General features: G+C 37.5%; 1 protein-coding gene across 2 annotated transcripts in view; it reads right to left on the reverse strand.

The window, feature by feature from the left end:
- The window catches only part of LOC125775357 (uncharacterized), a 322,796-nt gene extending 309,393 nt beyond the window's left edge, over window positions 1-13,403 (reverse strand). For both annotated transcript variants that reach the window (XM_049445856.1, XM_049445857.1), the window contains exon 1: window positions 13,271-13,403. The gene's annotated coding sequence lies outside the window, so the exon portion shown is untranslated. The remainder of the gene's footprint in view (window positions 1-13,270) is intronic.
- Window positions 13,404-15,220: the final 1,817 nt, after the last annotated feature.

Raw genomic sequence — 15,220 nt, forward strand, 5'->3', positions numbered from 1 at the left:
GTGAAAGATTAAAGCCCACCGTCAACAAACTGATTGGACCTTATCAGTGTGGCTTTAGACCTGGTAAATCAACAACCGACCAGATATTCACCATGCCAAATCTTGGAAAAGACCCGTGAAAGGAGAATCGACACACATCACCTCTTCGTCGATTTTAAAGCTGCTTTCGACAGTACGAAAAGGAGCTGCCTTTATGCCGCAATGTCTGAATTTGGTATCCCCGCAAAACTAATACGGCTGTGTAAACTGACATTGAGCGGGACCAAAAGCTCCGTCAGGATCGGGAAGGACCTCTCCGAGCCGTTCGATACCAAACGAGGTTTCAGACAAGGCGACTCCCTATCGTGCGATTTCTTCAATCTGCTGCTGGAGAAAATAGTTCGAGCTGCAGAACTTAATCGAGCAGGTACAATCTTTTATAAGAGTGTACAGCTGCTGGCGTATGCCGATGATATTGATATCATCGGTTCTGCTTTCTCCAGACTGAACAAGGAAGCAACGCAAATGGGTCTGGCAGTGAACGAGGGCAAGACGAAATATCTCCTGTCATCAAACAAACAGTCGTCGCACTCGCGACTTGGCACTCACGTCACTGTTGACAGTCATAACTTTGAAGTTGTAGATAATTTCGTCTATCTTGGAACCAGCGTAAACACCACCAACAATGTCAGCCTGGAAATCCAACGCAGGATTACTCTTGCCAACAGGTGCTACTTCGGACTAAGTAGGCAATTGAGAAGCAAAGTCCTCTCTCGACGAACAAAAACCAAACTCTATAAGTCACTCATAATACCCGTCCTGTTATATGGTGCAGAGGCTTGGACGATGACAACATCTGATGAGTCGACGTTGCGAGTTTTCGAGAGAAAAGTTCTGCGAAAGATTTATGGTCCTTTGCGCGTTGGCCACGGCGAATATCGCATTCGATGGAACGATGAGCTGTACGAGATATACGGCGACATTGACATAGTTCAGCGAATTAAAAGACAGCGGCTACGCTGGCTAGGTCATGTTGTCCGAATGGACGAAAACACTCCAGCTCTGAAAGTATTCGACGCTGTACCCGCCGGGGGAAGCAGAGGAAGAGGAAGACCTCCACTCCGTTGGAAGGACCAAGTGGAGAAGGACCTGGCTTCGCTTGGAATATCCAATTGGCGCCACGTAGCGAAGAGAAGAAACGACTGGCGCGCTGTTGTTGACTCGGCTATAATCGCGTAAGCGGTGTCTACGCCAGTAAAGAAGAAGAAGAAGAATATTAATGGTATGGTCTGGATGATTAGCCGAAGTACATCGCATAATCCAGAATTCCGCCGAAAATTCATAATTGTTTACGCGCGACTTAACGAATGCGCTTAATTTGGCCCCGACTTTTGTATTTGAATTTCCAATCCCTATAATATTTAATGTCCTGTCCGCTGCCGAATCCGCAGGTTTGGGCTAAATCCTCCGTCATGAAGTTGACTTGACTTCCTGAGTCTAGCAGGGCTCTTGCGGACAGGTACTCTCCACAGCTTGATCTCACCAGAATAACTGCTGTTGCCAACATTACCCGAACAGGCACACTTATTGTATGCATTGCGTGTGTAGTTGTTGTTAGTTTCGGGTGAGGTTCAGCAGCGAAGGATACAGGATACTGGTGCAGTAATGTGTGGTGGGACCGATTACACCCTCGACATCGATCCGCTCTGCATTTGGATACCGTATGTCCCTTACGCAAACAATTTATGCATAAGGACACCGATTTGACAAACTGTTGAACAGAGAGAGCTTTAAAAGTGGGACAAGCTGTTAAGTAGTGGTCCTTCGATTTACACTGCTGGCAGGTTGGCTGCTTTGTATTCGCTGCAACTAAAGCGAACTTCGTTCCATTCATGTGAGGCTGCTTCACGTGGTTCGCACTGGCTGCTGCTATGGGTCTCGTCCTAGAAGATGATGCGCCTTCAGCTGATAGGTGCTGGTACCGTCTATTTAAGGTGGCTTCACAATCCTTACACAATGGTAACTTGTCGTAATCCAGCTGTTCTTCCCACTTTGATCGGGTGGCAGAGTCAACTTTTGTCATGACTATGTGAATAATTCTCGCATTTGTGATTTGTTTCTCATCGCCCAGCGATAGCAATGAGTCATATATAGTCGACACTTCATCAATCATCGCGCGCAATGAAGGGTCTGCTTAGGGATAGTTTGCAGCTCAAAAAGTTTTGAAATCGTATTAAAAAAAAATCAAACATTTATTGTCGTAAACCTTTTTGAGACTTGCCAACGCCTTCGGATAATTTTCATCCGACATTAGAAACGCCTTTACCGTGCCCAGAGCCTCCCCAGATAGACAATTAACCAGATGGTTAAAATTTTCAATATTTGAGATGTTTGGATCATTGTGAACCAAACTCTCAAACAAACTAATGAAATTTTTAAATTCCGAATATTCTCAATAGAATTTCGGCAAATTCATTTTTGGGAGCCTTGAGCTGTGAGATATTACGAATGATGTTTCAGCAATAGATGTTCTATTTTTGGCCAAAATTGTTTTAATTATGGATTTTGTTTCTACAATTATGTCCTCTAACTCACCTCGGGCCATGTCGTTTTCATCAATCTCTACAATTTTAGATTGACATTTCATCAATTTCTCACTATGTGAGTTTAGTATATCAAGACGACATTCCAATTCGATTGAATCTAATGACATAGTCTTTTCTAGAAGACCCGTTTTTATGCGTAAAATACTACTTTTCGCCACCGTCCTTTGACGCTTTAACCCATTTAGACCTACCGCCTCATATACGATACACCAAATGTAATAAATTATTTTGAAGTACCGTTGATAAGAAATTGTTTACATCTTGTGTTGGTGTCACGTGCACGGTCTAAACAATACTACAAAAATAACTTTAGTGTAATAGTTGGCATCATCATGTGTGTACGTATGCGAGTTGAATGTGATTTGTGAATAAGAATTTCAACATGTCATCAAAACGGTGAGAATTCATTATTTTATCACAACCATCACGTACTTTGATATATTTACATATAGTAAAAACGAAAGCTAGAGAGTAAAAATGTAGAATCCTTTTCGTTGCTTCGTTTGTTTTAGTATATTTTTTTATTTGTAAAAAGTAGTGTATCGTATTTGATACAGTAGGCTTACACACATTGCATTTTTCCTTTCAGATTTGTGTCACTGAATGAAATTGTTACGCTTTTGGAGGCTGACGAAATTGAGAATTCTGGAACAAGCAATGATATTTATTTACTTCCACCTGTAAATGCAAATGAAGACTTGACGAATGAAGATTCTGGGGATGAGGACAACGTCCAAATCAACAACCTACCGCCCAGTTTGTTGAGAACACATGCAGAGCTGCAAGAAGTAAGTACAGAAACATTGGAAGATGTTTCTGAAAGTCACTCTTTCGCAAACGAGGAAGAACCAGAAGTTTACGAGCCGTTACATAAAATAGCTAAAAAGTATAACTGTCAAAAAAAATTACACTGCAGTTACCCCAACCTGGAAGCCCATATTATATGTGCGTCAAGATAGATCGCCAATTGATTGGTTTCCGTTATTTTTTTCGGAAGAAGTGTATCAATTACTTACTACTGAGACTAACAAATACTTAGGAAGGAAGAATCTTCCTGCTGATATCAAAATAAAGGAAATGAAGTGTGCTGTCGGAATCATGTTGGTCAGTGGCTACTATCAAGTGAATAGAAGACGCATGTACTGGGAAAATTCACCTGATAAGAAAAATGATCTTATTGTCAGTGCCTTATCTCGTGACAGATTTTCAGTCATATTTCCAAATATGCACTGTGCTGATAATTTACAGTTAAATAAATCTGACAAATTTGCTAAAGTACGTCCACTTATGAAAAAATTATCGGAAGAATTTTTGAGACATTGTCCACACAAAGAAAATCATAGTGTTGATGAGGCTATGGTGCCATACTTTGGACGACATGGATGCAAGCAATTTATACGTGGGAAATCGACAAGGTATGGTTTCAAACTTTGGGTGGGCGCGACATCAAGTGGCTATATAGTATGGTTTGAGCCATACCAAGGTGCAACCACTAATTTGAACTCTCAGTACGCGGAATTGGGTCTTGGTGCCAGTGTAGTCTCACATATACTGATATACTTACCAAACTAAATCTCGGAGGAAATTACCATTTGTTTATAGATAATTTTTTTACTGGACTGCCATTGATTGCTGAACTAACAAAGAGAAACATACGAGTAACCGGAACTATAAGAGAAAATAGGACCAGTAATTGCCCTTTATTAGGAAATAAAGAGCTGAAAAAGAAGGATAGAGAATTTTTCGACTGTCGTGTGTGCGATGATATTATAATTTGTAAATGGCATGATAATAGAATGGTGACAGTTTGCTCAAATGCGGTTGGTATAACCCCGTTGCACAAAACAGATCGGTATTCTCAAAAAGAGAAAAAGAAAATAACCGTTTCTCAGCCACATTTTATACACCAGTACAATCAGAACATGGGAGGTGTAGATCTGTCAGACCAAAACATATCATCACTTAGAACAAGTATTCGTGGTAAGAAGTGGTATATGCCCCCCATCTTGCAATGTGTTGATATGTCACTCCAAAACGCCTGGCTTCTATTCAGATACAATGGCGGTGGCATGGATATGTTAACATTCAGACGCCGTGTAGCAATTGCACTTATAGAGTCTAATAGGCTGAGAAGTAAACCAGGGCCGAGTAGACCATCATCACTTACTATTGATGCCAGGTGATATAGGTCACTATGCAATCAATCAGCCAGAAAATAAAAGGACTAGGTGTGGGTTATGTCATCGATTGTGTCCTAGAAGATGCATAAAATGCGATGTTGGTTTACATGTCAACTGTTTTCTAGCTTATCATACTAAAAAATAACATATAATTCAGCCCTATCACGCAATCCATAGTAGAGTGTTTCTTCGGGAAAGTTACGAAACTGCTATCATGCAATTCGAACAGTTCCGAAAGTAAGTTCGAAATTCGTAGAGTTGCATTCACTGAATTCACTCGGAACGGAAAATTTTTAAGTTTAGCGGAATTTTTGTACGACAGGTTTGTGCTAACGGAGAAATAAATTTCCATATGTGGGAGTCGTGATTGCTGCCAGAAAACTGAGCATTCACATAACGTATTTTCATTTTATTGTCACACATCTGCAAAACATTGATTAAGATGTTTGAAATGCGAATTTGTCACCAAACTTACAATCATGGCATTGATACTAAAGTATCCTTTGCGGTTATAATAGAGAAACTTATCTTTAGTTGGAGCAACGATATTAATATGTGTCCCGTCTACACACAAAATCGCGCCTGGAAATCCGTATTTCTGAAAAAAAACTTTTTCGCTTCACTTTTTTTACTTAACTCGAGGTTTATCCACTGAGGGCACAAATGGGACTGAAGCAATCTCAATACTTATTTTAAGATGCAACAAAATGTTGACTGAGCCATTGGAATATCGATGTCTTTACCCACTCCATGCTGATAGCCTCCTTCAGCTAAAAACCGTAAAACCGAAGACAATCGATGAAGTAAAGATATAGGTGACGATCTTAAAGAAGTTGCATTCCTCTCTAGAACATCGAGGACATACGTAAAGGCCGCCTTATTTAAGCGATAGTTTTTAATAAACCTGTTTTAGAAAAATAATTTTAATAAAATTTAACAATGAATTTTTGTGAATTTTTGAACTGTTCATTGCTTCGTCCACATCGAAAGGGTTGCTCTTGTCCCTCAGTGATTTTCGGTGAATTTTTAGATCACGCCGACTTCTCTCACGTTCTTCCTCAAGCAACATAAATAAAAACGTTAGCGAATACATATTTTCTTTGTAAAATCAATTTGAATATAAACGATTTCACTTTTATTAATCAAAATTTTAATTTTTTCTTCTACACAGCTGATTTCGAAATGCCAAAATTCAAAACTAAGTCTGGCAACAAAAGTTTCGAATTCACATGAATTCAATGATAGCAAATAATGCGTATTCGTAGCGGACATTCGTATTCGTAGCGGACATTCGTATTCGTAGCTTCGCTACGATGAATTGCGTGATAGGGCTGATTATAATTTTAACAATAAATAACTTCTTTGTTAACTTTGGTATTATTGCATATATATGAGCCTACTGTATCACATACAATACGGCCTTTTCTACCTAACCTGTAGAAATGTAATTTTTTTAAACATTTTTTTTATGTTCTGTGATACCCTAGGACTAATAAAAATAGACAAAAATCATTTCAATTAAAAAAAAGTAGTTTCAGGTCTAAATGGGTTAATGACTTTAAATCGATCAGCTCCTTACTTGGAGAGAGGTTGGCGATAGTTGGTTTTGGCTTGCTCATTTTGCTTATTTAAATTAAATTTTCGGAACCAAAACTATACAGGTTGGCAACAGATATATTAAGAATCGATAACGAAAAATATATGTATAGCGATTCCCAAATATACGAAAGCCAGACCAATAGCAATAAAGGTTGGCAACAAATATATTTGGAATCGGTTACGAAAACGAGAAAAAATTATATCGATTCCCAAGTATACGAAAGCCAAATCTATAAAGTATGCAGAATGTACCTTAATGTTCAATTAAGAACGCTACCGCAAATACCACATCCCCCTTTCACTTATGTATGTAGATGAATCAATGCATAAATGCATATGTATGTATGTATATATATGTACGTAAGTGAATATTAAAATATGAGAAATATACGCAATATGAAAATATACGTATGTGAAAAATTGTGAAAAGAGGGAGAGCCAAAAACTGAAAGTGTGCACTTGTTCTTTTTTTACTTTTCGTTTTTTTTTATTCGCACCACTTTCAGTGATTCGCACTCGTTACCTGTTGTGAATGCATAGGCGGTTTGCTGCGTTCACTTCCCTTTTGCAGAGAATGCAGTTGCAGCTCATTCCACGAAGCAGAGAATCTGGTGTCGATGTTAGCAGCGACGGTGTTGAAGTTGACTTGGTAGCGGCGAGAATCGGCGTTGACGCTGCAGCAGAGGAACGATGGTGTTGACGCAAGCCCGTTCGGTACCGATGTGATGTTACCCCAAATAGCTGTTTAACGTTTTAACGGCCAAAGTTATCGGTTTTTAGTTTTACGGCACTTTTCTTTTAACGGGTTTGTACCTCTTTTCCGGCACTTTTTAGCGGCACTCGCGACACTCTTTTTATTTTATTTAGGAACGGCACTTTTTGTTTTTGGCGATAGTTTTTAATAAATCTACTTTACCGCAATTAATCTCATGCACAAACTGTGTAACCACCTTTAGCAGAAAAAATATAAATGCCTTTATTTTAACACTGCTTATATTTTGACACTCCACTGTATTTGCAAAAATATGCCTGTTTAACCTAATTCACCACTTTTTGGCTTTGCTTCTTTCCGTTTCTTTCCTTGTGTTTGCGCACTATTGGACTGGTGAATTTTACCGCACTTATGTCATGTACATATGCATGTATTATATTTTCACCACACACTTCACAAAAAGTTTCTCTCAATATTTTTTTAATTTTTAGTTTAGGTTAATTTGTATTTTATTTTCTTTATGTTTGATTTTACTACTCCGTTTTTATTCACTTGAGTGTATGTCGCACGTGTACACTCCGCAATTATTTTATATATGTATGTATATACAAGTGATATATTTTTCACAAAATTTTGAATTTTTATATATATGTATATCTATATAGATATATATTATTTTTATTTTTATTTTTAATGTCTTTGTCCAGGCATTTATTTTTAGTATTTGTCACTTTAATCACTTGCACTCGACCGCAACCGGAAAAAATGGAAAATGCACAGGCAATTGTTCACGAGTTAAACTAATTACATTAAATTAATACGCTAAGTATTACTTTGTTCGAAAATTACAGCCACGCACGTTTTTAAGATTAAAATTAAACACGTTGGACTCACTGAGATGCGCAACTAAGAGCTAATTGCCTGTGCTAAATTCGAGTTTAAAAAATTCCGATTAAAATTGAAAAACGTCCGTTCGCGGGTATAGTCTTTAATACAATGGCCTTCTTTTATTTCAACAGTTCTTTAGTTAGCCTAAATCTTAACCTAACGGCTTAGACTAAAGGTAAGTAAAGGGTGATTTTTTAAGAGCTTGATAACCTTTTTTTAAAAAAAAACGCATAAAATTTGCAAAATCTCATCGGTTCTTTATTTGAAACGTTAGATTGGTTCATGACATTTACTTTTTGAAGATAATTTCATTTAAATGTTGACCGCGGCTGCGTCTTAGGTGGTCCATTCGGAAAGTCCAATTTTGGGCAACTTTTTCGAGCATTTCGGCCGGAATAGCCCGAATTTCTTCGGAAATGTTGTCTTCCAAAGCTGGAATAGTTGCTGGCTTATTTCTGTAGACTTTAGACTTGACGTAGCCCCACAAAAAATAGTCTAAAGGCGTTAAATCGCATGATCTTGGTGGCCAACTTACGGGTCCATTTCTTGAGATGAATTGTTGTCCGAAGTTTTCCCTCAAAATGGCCATAGAATCGCGAGCTGTGTGGCATGTAGCGCCATCTTGTTGAAACCACATGTCAACCAAGTTCAGTTCTTCCATTTTTGGCAACAAAAAGTTTGTTAGCATCGAACGATAGCGATCGCCATTCACCGTAACGTTGCGTCCAACAGCATCTTTGAAAAAATACGGTCCAATGATTCCACCAGCGTACAAACCACACCAAACAGTGCATTTTTCGGGATGCATGGGCAGTTCTTGAACGGCTTCTGGTTGCTCTTCACCCCAAATGCGGCAATTTTGCTTATTTACGTAGCCATTCAACCAGAAATGAGCCTCATCGCTGAACAAAATTTGTCGATAAAACACATTTCGAACCGAACACTGATTTTGGTAATAAAATTCAATGATTTGCAAGCGTTGCTCGTTAGTAAGTCTATTCATGATGAAATGTCAAAGCATACTGAGCATCTTTCTCTTTGACACCATGTCTGAAATCCCACGTGATCTGTCAAATACTAATGCATGAAAATCCTAACCTCAAAAAAATCACCCGTTATGTATACAAAAAAGGGGTAAGTATGTAGTTCTAATCCAATTCAGCATCTTAAGTTCATTGTAATAGATTATTCTAATACATAGGTAGTAGATTATGGTTATGCTTGTATATTACAAAAATTGTAAGTATTTTACTTAATGTAAAACATTTTATAATGTATACAAATATTTTAACAAATTTAGTTCTTAAAAAATATTTTTTGATTTATAAAGTCGCATGACGCAACACCTTTCTTTTCTTAATTAGAAGGATTTTTATTTCTCTGGGTTATTTGAACCTATAATTTTCCGCTTTATCTCCGGAGTATTATTCCAAGCGGCTTGTTGAATTTTTTTCGTAAATGTGTTAACTTCTAACTCTAGTTGTTCAATTGGTGTGATTTTCGGACACTTTATTTTAGTCTGAAGTATTTGTTTTAACGAAGTCCAGTCCGCATTTTTGTTGTATAACTTCAGACTAGTATTTCTTTTAATTACTGTTTCACTTACTGTTAAATATAATGGGGAGTGATCAGAGCTTAGATCTAACCCACCTCCTATTTCTATAAAATTTCGAGACATAGTATATATTCAATTTAGAGAAAGTTTAAGTGGATTGATCCTGAAGCATTTGAGCGCGCATGTTCACCGTCAGTTGTGCTTTTTCAACATTACGCCATAGACGCAATGCAATGCATTTAAGCAACGGTTAATTTCATTAGTGTAGGTTGAACGTGGAATAACGCGAAGTGTTTCTCTGAAATCATCTGAAAGGTGTAATAAAGTGCCGCTAAATAGTTGATCGTTGTTTTTTATATCCTTTAGTGTCCTATCCAATGCCGAGCAAGTGTGTATAGTGAATTCATCTAAGATAATAATCTTACATTGTTTCAAGACTGTGACCATAGGCGATTGTTTTTTTTTTATACTGTACACTTCATCAGGCTAATTTTGAGTTTTCAACGGCAGCTTAAATCCTGAATGAGCTGTTCTGCCTCCATCCAATAAAGTCGCTGCAATTCCAGAAGAAGCAACGGCCAATGCGATGCCATTTTTTGTGCGTATCTCGAAAATACGCCATTATGAAATCTTTAGGAAAATTTCTAGTACATTTTCCATTTGCCATGCAAGGCGATGAACGATGAAGAGTACCGCATGGACTATGGATCATGTTTGCTGTAACAATATCAAACATCACTTGGTCAGTAGGCGGATCTGGAAATTCCGCAGAAAGGATACCATCGATTTATTTAGGACGGATTTTGTCGATTAACCAAACCAAAATGTACGCATGAAGAAATCCTCGCTTTTTTTGCCTTTCAACTGAATACAGCCAGCAACGTGTGGGACCGAATACATGTAATGTAGTAATGAAACTTATTAGAGACTTCAACTTTCGTCTGAATGCTCGTGCTGTAATGCTATGATGTATCGCATTTTGGCCAGACAATAGCAAAGATATAATCTCTGGCAATTTTGGATTACATGCCAACGTGATAAATAAACTTCTTCACGCAGTTTGAGTTGATTATATCGTAAGTATCGTACAGAGAACGCAGAGAACGTTTATCATAGAGAAGGTCCACGTTTTAGATATCGCAACTTTTCGCAGGGGTACTCGGTAGAGACAGGGCATAGAAAAAGCCTGCGAAGTGGGAGTTTCACCACAGACAAAATCTAAGCGTGTTTCACCAGAGTTTTGCAGCAGAGGACTCGAAAATAGCAGCAGCGAGCATTTTCGGTGTTAAATGAAAAAAATAATGCTAATTTCAATGTTATGGAATGCACGCTAACAGATTAGCTTATTTACTTAGCGCAAACGCCTCTGCATATAATTTATAGATCGGTATACATATGTATTTGTTATGAAAACATATAAGTATGTATTTTAAATTGACCTATTTTATGATGTATTCCATAAAATATTTGCATGTATTTATATAATAGAGTAAAATTTTTATTACTACCTATGTATATATGTATACGTACATTTTATATGGATTTGGTAAGTCATATATTTATATACAAAAATATGTACATATATGTATTTTAAATATAGTATTTGTGTTGGTTATTAAAAGTGTTGATATCATCTTAAAAGATCTAGCGGTCGCAAATGTGCTCATATATAATTATGTGTGAATGTAACCAAATATGACAGACCATACGCATAATGTTTGTAAATTTGTCTACTTAGAGAATATATGTACGTATGTAAATATGTACAGTGTACATTGTACACTCAATGCTTCATGCGAAATCTCCGTTGACATGGAAAACAAATTGCCGAAGCTCACGTTTTGTCAAAGAGTCAATGTGTCGAAAGAGCGACGCGACGTCAAAGCGTCACATTGTGTTGTTAGTAGAAAATCCGACCTGTGCCGTAAAAATAAGCGAACGATCGCCGATTGTCACCGCTTCCCTTGCCGCTCTAACAGCTTCGCCTACAAACTAATGAAAATATGTATGATTAATATGAGCGTGTATACATATTGACGCAGATTTTTGCGAGCCACGAAAAAATATTTTAGAATTGACAAATATTATACAAAAATAGAGAACAGCTATGTATATTGCCACGTTTTTCACTTCTTTGTGTGAAGAAATATCAGAAAGTTGTTCAATTTTTGATTTTTAGCTTTTACCATTGTCGCGAAAAGACGCTTGTAGGCAAAGGCATGTTTGGAGAGATGAAATGGTGTTTGTTTTTATGAATGAAATGAGTTTGCCTGTTGAAAGTGCGCTTGCGTTCATGAATGAAAATGTTATTTTTGTGTGTTTTTCTACAAATTTGGGCATTGACTCTGGCTGCCATATTGACTTGTGACGCTGCATATGCTATTTGAGGCAATTGTTGTTTTTGTAGAACAATGTTTGTAGCTTTTGTGGGTGATATGTACATGTGTATGAAGAGATATACATAGATACTTATGTAGGTTTGTGTATGCATTAGTTGTATGTCCATGTCATACGCACATACATATTTATGTACATACATATGAGCAGCGCGCATATCCCACTACTGATAAGTGATAATATGATTTGAATTCCCGAAAGTGAACATAAACAGCTAAACATATGTACATATGTTCATGGGAATATAAGTTTTGAATGATAAAATATACGATTTATGTACATTTATCACTATTGTAATATATTAAATTTTTTTAATATAATATGATAGTCTGTTATATATATATGTACATACATACATATGTATATAATGAAGTATTCACGCAAGCATGAATATATCAAATATATGAAATAATTGAAAAAGTAGGCCTTATTTTCACATTATATACAAATGTTGCGTTAAAAAAGTAAATAAATTAAAATGTATTCAATAGCACTTTTTTTCATAAATATGCACAAATTGAATTCATAAGAATAGACATGTTTGCATATAAACGTATAAAAATATAAGCAAAACAGCTAACATACGTCTGTAACAGCAATATAAAATTCTGAGCAAAATTTTTATTCCAAGATCAGCTCTGTTCAAGCGCAACTGTTAAGATTTCTCCTGCCGAGCTGGCAGTGGTGAAACTCCCTCATCTCGACCGAGTGAGCCAAAAATATTTTTACGTTCCCCGCGCCGTGAACCTTCTCCAGAGAACGTTTATCATAGAGAAGGTTCACGTTTCAAATATCGTAACTTTTCGAACGGGTACTCGGCAGAGATGGAAGAGTCTCACCAGAGACAAATTATGAGCGTGTTGCACCACGAGAATAGCAGAATTGAGCATTTTCAGTGTTAAATGAGAAAAATAATGCTAATTCCAATGTAAACAAATTTATGTCTACAGATTTGTTTATTTCCTATGCGCAACCTGACTCGGCATATAATTTATATGTATATGATCCGTATATATTTGATATCAAAGCATATGCTAAGTACATAAGTATGTACATAGTGAGGTTAAAATTTACCTATTTTATGATGAATTCCATAAAAACTTTGCAATTATGTATATAACTTAATAAGATTTGTATTACTACCTAAATATGCATTTTATATACTTAGGTTTGATACGACATATATTTATATCTATATATCTATACATATAAAAATGAAATGGTGTATAGTTGTAACGCTAAAACTCGAAAACGGCTGAACCAAATGAAATACTTCCTTTGGGGGATTTGTTTGTTATTACCACGCGCAGGTCATGTCTTAAAATCAGAATAAAATATTAAGGGGGCGTCGCACCTCCCATACAAATTGAATTTTTCAAGTCGAATATCTTCAAAAGTGTTTAAGGTAGGAACATGAAAATTGGTACAGAGCTACAGGATAACAACGCCACTCTCACATATAAAACCGGGGGCTATCGAATAAGGGGGCGTGGTATGGTACCTCCCATACAAACTAAATTTTTTAAGCAGAATATTTGTGAAGGGAAGAAGGGTTCAAGGTAGGGACCTGAAAATTGGTATAGACCTATATGGTATCAAAAGCCTTCTTACACACAAAAGAAGGGATAATCGGAGAAGTGGGCGTGGCACCTCCCATACAAACTAAACTTTTCAAGGTGAATATCTTGATGGAAAGGTGGTAGGAAAAAGATGGAAAGGTGGTAGGAAAAAATACTGCGCGCTAATAACCCTAGATGTGAAGAATGCGTTCAACTCCGCAAAGTGGGAAAATATAATAAAAGCACTACACGATATACACGCTCCTCAGTATCTGATAAATATTATAATGAGTTATTTTCAAAATAGGAGATTGTTATACGAGACGGACGAGGGAACTCAGAGCTACACTATCTCCAGTGGAGTACCGCAAGGTTCGGTTTTAGGCCCGCTGCTATGGAACCTGATGTACGACGGGGTGTTAAGAATACCGCAATCAAAAAATGTGAAAACAATCGCCTATGCGGATGACCTCATAGTGGTAGCTGTAGCTAAACATCTGGATGACCTCCGGATCACATGCAATGACAGCATAAATGGTCTGCGCAGATGGTTTACTACCATGAGTCTAGAGCTGGCTGAGCAGAAAACAGAAGTCCTGCTCATAAGCTCAAGGAAAATTGAGGAGAAAATATCGCTGACCATCGGAGAATGTGAGATTACTTCACAGCCGCAGTTGAAGTATCTCGGGGTAACAGTAGACTCAAGACTCAAGTTCAAAGAACACTTAGAAAATGCGACAAGTAAAGCAAATAAAATATATAATGCGTTGTCTAGAATGATGGCAAATAAAGGCTGTGTGCGTTCCAGCCGACGATGTTTAATAGCTAAGGCAATAAGTTCAGTGATCCTGTATGCGGCTCCAATATGGATACAGGCGCTAGAAACAAAATCATATGCTAGACCAATTAACACAGTGCATAGGCTTTCAGCAATACGAGTGATAAGTGCTTTCCGAACCATTTCAAATGACGCTGCTGAGGTATTAGCCAGTATGGCACCTATTTACATCCAGGGAGACGAATTCGCGCGAATATATAACTTATCAGAGACGTCTACCACAGCAAAAAGAGAAGAGAGAATAAAAAGCATTGCAATGTGGCAGCAGCGGTGGCAAACTTCATGCAAAGGACGGTGGACCTACCGACTGATTACGGACATACACTCGTGGATAGGTAGGAAACATGGAGACCTGGATTTCAACCTTACCCAAATACTCAGTGGGCATGGTTGCTTTAGAAGCTATCTATTCAAATATCGTCATGACTTTAGTCAATACTGTCCGACGTGTACAGAGTGTATAGAAGACTCTGAACACGTGTTCTTTTATTGCCCACGATTTTCAAGTATAAGGGAAATGTTGGAAACCACCCTGGGAGGTAGTATCACGGTGGAAAATTTGACTGCACATATGTGTGAGTCCTCTGTAAAGTGGAAAGCTGTCAGCAGAGCGGCAAATCTAATTATGACAAAATTGAGACATTTAGAACAGATTAGGCGTCAGTCAGTCCGTGCAATAGAGGAGACTTAAACGTTTTCTTCTCTCCCATGAAGTAATACTTTGTCCAGTGGTCCCGTGGGAGAGACATGAGGTGGGAGTAGGTTAGGTTTAGCGGGTTAAAGTCCCGCACTCCGGCTTTCGATGCTTCCTCCTACTATAAAAAAAAAAGCTTGGCGTTATCCAAAAAAAGGACGTGGTACCTCCCTTACAATCTTTAATTATTTTGGTTGTTAATCCACCATATAT

The sequence above is a fragment of the Bactrocera dorsalis genome, chromosome 1 (assembly GCF_023373825.1).
Source record: "Bactrocera dorsalis isolate Fly_Bdor chromosome 1, ASM2337382v1, whole genome shotgun sequence".
Lineage (NCBI taxonomy): Eukaryota > Metazoa > Arthropoda > Insecta > Diptera > Tephritidae > Bactrocera > Bactrocera dorsalis.